This window comes from Atractosteus spatula, chromosome 7 (assembly GCF_055471065.1).
Source record: "Atractosteus spatula isolate fAtrSpa1 chromosome 7, fAtrSpa1.hap1, whole genome shotgun sequence".
Taxonomy (NCBI): Eukaryota; Metazoa; Chordata; class Actinopteri; order Semionotiformes; family Lepisosteidae; genus Atractosteus; species Atractosteus spatula.
This window is the reverse complement of record NC_142712.1, coordinates 63248276-63256101: the sequence shown is the minus strand read 5'-3', so window position 1 is coordinate 63256101 and position 7826 is coordinate 63248276. Positions and strand designations below refer to the sequence as shown.

Sequence of the window (7826 nt, the reverse complement as noted above, 5' to 3'; positions counted from 1 at the left end):
TGCTTTTCTGGACACTCCACTCAAAGCGCATTACAGGTAATGGGGATCCCCTTCACCACCAGCAATGTGCAGCCCCACCTGGATGATGCGATGGCAGCCATAGTGCCCCAGAACGCTCACCACACATCAGCTCTCAGTGGGGAGGAGAGCAGAGTGGACATTAATGGACATTATGTTCAATTTTGAGATTTGATGCTTAATATGAGAAGGATGTGTTTGAATATTGCATTTGTCCAATAAAATTAATAACATGATTATTTGCAAGATCAATGGCTGAGCTGTACTCAGTCATTGGCTAATATTAGTCCATCTTCTTAATATATTTGAAGTTTCACTGTTCTGTCAATAGACCTTGATTTAAAATTCACTAGGAGTTGCTGCCAAAGCTGACATTTGGCTCCAGGAAAGTAATGAAAAATGCTAGCTAGAGTATCAAAAGCCTATATGTTTTAGAGATGATGGGCTAAATTTCTCTTCTAGCACAAAATGTAATGAGAAGTAAACACTGATAGTGGTGATCGATGCTACCGGTTTTGGTGTTTCTACAGTAGGTTAGTTCTACAAACTAGATATACTCTAATGTTTTATTTTAATCGTTTCATTTCTGTTTACATTTTAGATTGTCGTAGGTCTTAAGCAGTTGATCTGTACTGCTAACAATTATATTTAAGCAAAATGATAGGAATGTGCACTAGTAATAAATTATATAAGATGACAAAGACCCTGAATGTTTTTTTTTTAAGGGTAGATGCCAAGTCTTTAAACTGAACTGAATTGGTCCTCTCAGTTCTAATCACTTGGATTGAAGGGCTTCACTACATTATTCATTATTGCATTGTATGAATCGCGTGTGGTTATGCCATCCTTTCATTTTTTAATCAAATCTCTATATGTGTGGTGTTCCATTATTTAGAAATAAAAATCTTCGGCTTCAGGGTGGACTGTTGGCAGATGTAAGGCGTCCTTACAAAAAGCTCCAGAGAAGACAGACAGACACGAGTGCCGTTTACCTGAGACTTCACGGAAACTGCACGTCTTACTCGTCTCTTTTTACAGGCACCATCTCTTAAAAGCATTAAGACATTTAGAGGCCTACAAGAGCGTACTTTACAAAGACCGTTCGAAGTATTGCTGTAAATGTCATGACCAAGTGTAGCTTTAAAATCACTTGTTTTTTATGTTATGTGTTATACGACAGGCCTAGTTTTTTAGGGTGAACCAAGCATCTCTTGATAGACGCAGGACTACACAGCATTTCAGGTAGTATTTGGCGGGTTATATTTAAATAACAATGACGTAATGAATCGTGTTCTCCAATCCCGAGGAAAGGGGGCGTGTTCAACTATTTTGTTACAAACACGAATCCGGAGTGTGAGGCTTCTTTTTTCTAGGTATGTAACAGCTGTTAAAACAAAAATAATTACAATTTAAAAACTCAAACTTTGCAATAAAATAAGTGGGCTACGATTGCGAGCTCGCGGGGTAGTTACTTAAAGAGGGCGCACCTTTTGATCTTTCTTTGCTAATGTGTTATCGATGTTTGAAAATGACAAATTCAGAAAGCAGGAAGGGCTGTGTGGAAGAGGAGGGGGTATTTTATTTTATTTGTAGTTTAGGGTTCTGTAAACGCTGATTTATTTTGCCGATGTCGAAGCCGGGCAATGCAGGTCTTTTTCACACTTGGAAATGCGAAACGTGTAGGAAAGAGATATGCACTGGAGGACAGTAGTATCGAAAACGTTGAAAATATTTCTCCGAAAATAGGAGTAAACAAAGAATTGCAGGGTTGTATGTTGAGACATGAATTTTCCCTGTTAAGTCTACTCGCGGGTTACTGTGGATGCGTATTTAAATCGAGAATCCATACACGGTTATCTTTTGTGATATTCACGTATCCTGATCTTTTTTTTCCCCTCTCTGCTGTCAGTAATATTTTTCGCTGGACAAAACCTGCAAAAGACTTGGCTTAACGCAAAGAAATGTATCTGTGGCAACGAGACCGTCCGTTTCAAGTGTGTATTTGTCTCCGTTGTCACATTTATTCTCGACAAAGATCTCCAGTTGCGTGGTAGGAAATACGAACAACAAAGAAATCGAGTCCGGTGTTAAGACGTTTATGTGCCGATTTGCCGCGTCTCCGGCGGATCGCTCGAGAGAAACCATTGCTTTCGATTTCATTGTACTCTTGGTTGTTGGAAGGGTATTGAAATGCCTTACGCTAGTGGTAACTTTGTTTTAGATCATACGGAAGCGTTTTAATGATAATGTTTTTTAAAAAAAAATAAAATTCGTTATGTCTGCCGGTCTGAATCACTTTCGTCCGAAGAGTGAAGACGGAAGACTTCTCACTAGCCGAAATGTATTCGTCATTGCATTCGTGCTGAAACAAAACCATGGTAGCAAAATGGTTACGTGTTAAACGCTTGGAACATCGCAACATCGCCAACAACGACCCCCCCCCACCCAGACCAAGTGTAAGAACAAGTAGCTATTTGTGCAGTAATGTTTATTTATGTTGAATGCACGTTTCTGTGAAGTGATTATGCTTGATCTGAGCCGACTGCATTAATTTTAAAGTAGCTACGGCTCTCCTGCACGTGAAGCGCTTCATGGCAGTACTTGGCTGTGTGTGGCGCCCGCTTGACTGTTTATATAGAAAAGAAAATCAGATGGGGGGGGTGAAAAAAAATCTAAGATCTTGCCAAATCCCCATTCACAAAGACCCATACGAAGGAAACAGTGCGTAAAGCAGGGACGGACGATCGGGTAACCCGCAAAGATTTCGGAGCGAAAGCGTCAGATCCCTCAGACGCTGGGAATCCCGGGCAGCTTTCTAGTCCCGCCCCTCGTGGGCGGGGATTTATTTCGGAGTTCCGCCTCGTATGGGAGGGGATAACTAGCGCCGTTCGAACTCTGATTGGGCGAGGCTAAGCCACGCCCATCGGGGAGGGCTCTCCTTTGGCCAAGGCCCTCCCATGACGTGATGCGCTGGCTTTTACACATTTACGCAGGTCGGTCACGTGGGTCTTCAGGAAGTCCGTGTTCGATCCAGGCTGGGGTCGTTGCAGGTTTTGGCAGAGCCCCGCGTTCGTAACTCCCCACACGAGTCAGTCTGCATGTACGGGTTGTAGGTGTGCTTCTTTCACGTCGCTTCAGATTTAGTTGCTATCCGGCATAGTTTTATTTGACCCTATACCAAAGTTGCTCAACAACATAAAACTCGCAATTTTGACACCCGGAGTTAACTAGCCAGCTACCATTTTGAATGTTATTCACCAATGAACCAATCTTGGTGCAATAGCAATTATTTTTCTATCGTTCACGTTATATGCTATTTTAACATTGTTTTTGTATTAGTAAAGTTTCGTTTACACGTATGTTATTAATTTTATTCTATTGACTGATTTAGCTAAAATGCGCCTTGTTATAAATATATCTTGTAATGGCAGTGAAGAACTGGCGTTTATTTTGCAGTTTTGTTTGCTGTGCAGTGTGCCCTGAGTTTTTATCTGCACTTGTCTCACCAGTCTTACTGTATTGAGAACACCTGTAAGATTCACGCTTCCAATTGTATGTGTAGCCTATACATTTTGTTTTTGCTTAGGAATGAGGACTTGAATAATAAAATAAAAAAATGAAATTTCACCCTACGGAGTTTACAACTCAATCTGAAAAATGTTCACCCTTTTTTCAATGAGAGATTATTATCGGGAGGTTGGCGATTCAACCCATGTAGCTCAATTTGGTGTTAGTAGTTAAGTGATCTTACTCGCTAACTGCTGGGGAAAAAAGCTAGGTTATCAGATTTAACAACATGGCTAGGCATCTTATTTCAGATTCCCTGTGTAAAAGAGTGACTCTTGTTGCCAGCTTTAGTTGCTGGTCTCCATAACTCCAATTTGCGACCCTTGATTCATGTCTCATTGTCAGCTCTGAAGAGGTCTGCTAGAGGTAATGTATCTCTTAAGGAAGGGAACTTGGCCTAACACATTCAGGAAGACTATCAGAATACATCTACTGTCATTACGATGACTGCATGACAGTGACACTAGTTGCCCTCACTTTTTAGCACTTAGAACAAGTTCCAGTCTAACTGCTGTGGACTTGTACTCGTTTTTTCTGACAAGCCCTTTATGTGATTAAGTCCCTAACTGAACTAACAGTAACAGGTTACACGATTGGAAACATTGAAAGTTTTTTTCTTTACTCAAAAAGATGGAGTTCTTAAGTTGCCGATGAACCAGATGCTAAAAAACAATCTTGTTTAGGAACCACAAAAAAAGGTTTACATCATTCATATTAATAGATCAGGTAAGGGTTCAAGTTTAATGTATAATGTAACCATGGTTTTAGCTGGAACAAATTCAGGTGGTCTATAGATCCCCACAGGTGCAGGAACATTGATGAATCTTGATAACTTTTAAGGAAAGGCCCACACCACAGTTTTATAAATTTATAAGGATTTTTCTGTTACTGGTTTTTATTTCGAGGGCAGGAAAATTAACACTTTACAATACAATGAAAAGATGAAATAATAATATAAGCACAGTGTACTTTATAGATCTATGGAAATGGTGAACAGAAACGCTTCACCCTTCTTTCTGAATAGGGAAAATTTACGTATTTTGAAAAAAGGTGTCCTATACAGAGTGAAATGACTTACAAGACGTATCTGCCATTTGCCTGAAATGTCAGTTGCATAAGGTTTATGTTCTTAAAGACAACCGCGTAAAAAAAACCGCTGCCTCGGTGGAATACAGGCTAGTCAGATCTCAGTGTATGAGGTAAACAAAAGCGGCTTTTGCTTTAATACCATGCAGGAGCTGAAGTGTTTCAGTTCCACAAGTTCGTCAACTCATGCTCGAAAGCGGAGCTGTTTCCCGGTTTTGTTTTGAGAAGAACGACTTAGTAGTCCGCCGTACACTTCAGTTACTAAGTAAAATGCTCATGCATCGAGGCGTTAATCGAGACCAAAGCTGAGATCACAGGAAGCTTGAGTTATCAACGTAAAAAATGAAGAGCCACTTCTCGATACAGCCCTTCCTTCCTTCTACAAAAAAAAAACTCGGTTTAATGGAGGTCCACTCGACAGAGCATTGTTAGAACTCAACCGGAGAGGCGTAACCCTTTCTTACTTGATCGACGGGGTCTTGAGCCAAGCAGAAATGTTGTGTAGTTCAAGTATGTACGCACATGGCCCTCCTACCAGCAACCCCTAGTCTCCCGGAGCCCCGCTTCTCCGGATTTCAATAAGGGGCGGTGCTTTAGCAAAGGATGAGTGACGGGTCGCGGCTCAGCCCCTTTGTGAGGTAAGGCTGAGTTTCCCCTCGACATGGAGTGACGGGACCCTCAGCCAATCAGGAAGCCGAGGTGACGTCCCCTTTTCGGTCTCTTTCGGGCGGAAGCCAATGAGACGCCGGGGTGGGCGGGGATTAGCCCACCTCCCCGGAGCCCCTCCTCTCGGTAGAGAAACGAACGGAGGTTGTTTTCTGAAGAGAATTTTCCTTTTGCGGTCTGGCGCCTGGGTTGTTTATTTTATTATTATTTTGATATCTTTTGGACACAAAAAGTTCTTTTACCCAGTCCTCAGCCTTGTTTTATTGTCGTGGGTTTTTTTCATTTTAATGTTTTTATTGTCTGGAGAGTTTTAAGCAAAACAAATAAAAATAGGTGCCGAGTTATTTCTGTTTCAGGTCGCAGTGTTACGAGGAGGTGAGTTCTTTTAAAATTTGGTTATTTTGGGGGGCTTTTCGGACGAAGATAAAGAAATGGAAGGATCTTCCGAAATCGGTCCGGTTCGGTGCATAGTTTTTGTTCTGATCTGGCTTGCTCGCTATGATCTCATGGTCCAACTGTGTGCATGTGTAGTGTCTGCATTGACTGCCTCCGAAATGTAATCTGTATGAATACTGTTGGGGAATACTCAAAAGTCCCCCTTTCTTTGGCTTGCGTACGAAAATGACTGCTTTGTCACGGACGCCTTTTTTTTTTTTCCCCTCCTCCGAAATGCGTGTGCCTTTTTGGGCAGGGCATGTAGTTCTCCCGAGCTGCGTGTCTGTGGCGCCGCCGTTCAGACAGGCTCCCTTCCCCCGGCGGCGAGCCGACTACTCGAGCCCGGTGCTTGTGGATTTGGAGGCAGGCCGCGCAGGAGCGGGGGGGGGGGAGGGGAGAGTTGTGTGTGGTGGAGGAGGTGGGGGGGGGGGTGGACTGGCCGTTCTCGGATTAAAAAGAGAAAAGCTTGAAAGAAGGAAAGAAAAAACGGTTTCAAGACGCGTTTGAATCGGAGGGTTTTAGTCGCGGCGGCGGCGGCCGGGGGGGGGTCAGTTGGTGGCAGGCTGGCCGGCCGGCCGCGCAGTGCCGCCCGGGGCTGTGTGGACCGCGGGGCGACTGTGCTGTGGAGTTCTGTGACGGGTGGCCGGGCACTTGCGCCAGAAACAAGAACAGCAAATCGTCCTAACAATGAAATACTGGACCCGGTGCGAGGCAGGTCGGTGCCTTCCGGGGTGGTGCTGGTGCTGGTGCTGGTGGTGTGGTGCGGACCGTCCGGGGAGGCAGCGCTTGGATTTTGTGAATAAAAACCCCCTTCGTGAGCCGCCGAGCCTCCATCTGCGACCCCGGCGCCGGCCACGCAGCCCAGAGTTGCGACAGCGGTGCTGGCGTGTGTGGGTTTGAGTCGGGATGCTTTTCGATCATTTCAAGGACTTTTGATGGACCAGGTAGACTGCGCTGGCGGAGGGGAGGGGAGGAGGGGGGGCAAAAAAATATCGGAGATCGGATCTGCCCCCCCCCCGCCTTGACTCGGATCTTGAGCACAGTCAGGGGTGTGCTTCTTCCCCGGCGTTTGGGAGGCAAGATCGTGTGGTATCCGGCTGGTCGTTCCCTCCGCCCGCGGTGGGTTACTGCGGTGTAAACCGTGAGTTAAGTTTCTTAAATGACCATTGTTCGGTGCTGGGGAGCAGCTCGCCTGCCTGCTTGTCGGCGGGGGGGGGCAGCTGGCCCGGGAATTGAACGTACACACCGCGCACGTTGGTGGGACTGCGGTGACGTCACCGAGATCCGCAGCATGTGTTGCCCGGTGGCCGCGGTGGTGCTGTTGGAAGCAGACGAAGTCGGGGGTAAAACATCACTAATTTGCACCGCCGAAAATCCACCCCCAAGAGACTAAACGCTAGTCTTGCTCCTCGCTCCCCCCCCCCCGGCGGTGAATTCAGTAGTCGAGGGGAAAAAACATCGCGCAGTGCTTTCAGTGGGTTGAGAGAAACCGCGTCCCCAGAGTGGTATCGATTCGCTGCTAGTGAATTTTGGCGGATGGGGTTCTGCACCCATGAAGTTGCCCACTGTCTCCATCGTCAGAAAGGAGCCAAGATCTGAGCAGTGATCTGTAGCTCTCCTCTCCATTGACCCCAAAGCTGTTGGTTACTGTTGATGACACAACTCACCCTAGAATCTGCCCTTCGATTCCGTCATTAACTTTAGCCTTAAGTCATTAAGTCAGTTGGAGTTTGAAAAATGAGGTTAACCTTGTTTTGATTTGTAATGTGATTGGTAAAAATCATTTTCGCAGGCTGAGTCTGCTTCAGATTCATCGGTCTTAAGATCTCATTTGGAGCCACTCACATAGCTGTGCTGAATGATAAGATAAGATTACTTTATTGGCCATATACAATTCCTTGCATTAGGAATGATAAAAGGTGAAGTGCAGCAGGGCTTTTTTGAAATGTAACCTTTTCTTCTTCCAAAGCAAAAAAAAATCTTAAAAGTGCCCTTTATCACCCTCAATCAAAGTCTCAGTCAAATTTCACAGGCTCAAGTGGTAACTGTAATTC

The 7826-nt window shown here is 44.8% G+C and overlaps 1 protein-coding gene across 2 annotated transcripts in view; it reads left to right on the top strand.

Moving 5' to 3' along the window:
* The first annotated feature begins 1360 nt into the window (after positions 1 to 1360).
* sin3aa (SIN3 transcription regulator family member Aa) overlaps positions 1361 to 7826 on the top strand; it is a 31393-nt gene continuing 24927 nt past the window's right edge. Inside the window, exon 1 of one of the 2 annotated variants that reach the window (XM_088920465.1) lies at positions 1361 to 1391. The gene's annotated coding sequence lies outside the window, so the exon portion shown is untranslated. Of the gene's footprint in view, positions 1392 to 5487; positions 5713 to 7826 lie in introns of those variants that run through there. The other variant, XM_088920466.1, reaches the window with a different exon arrangement.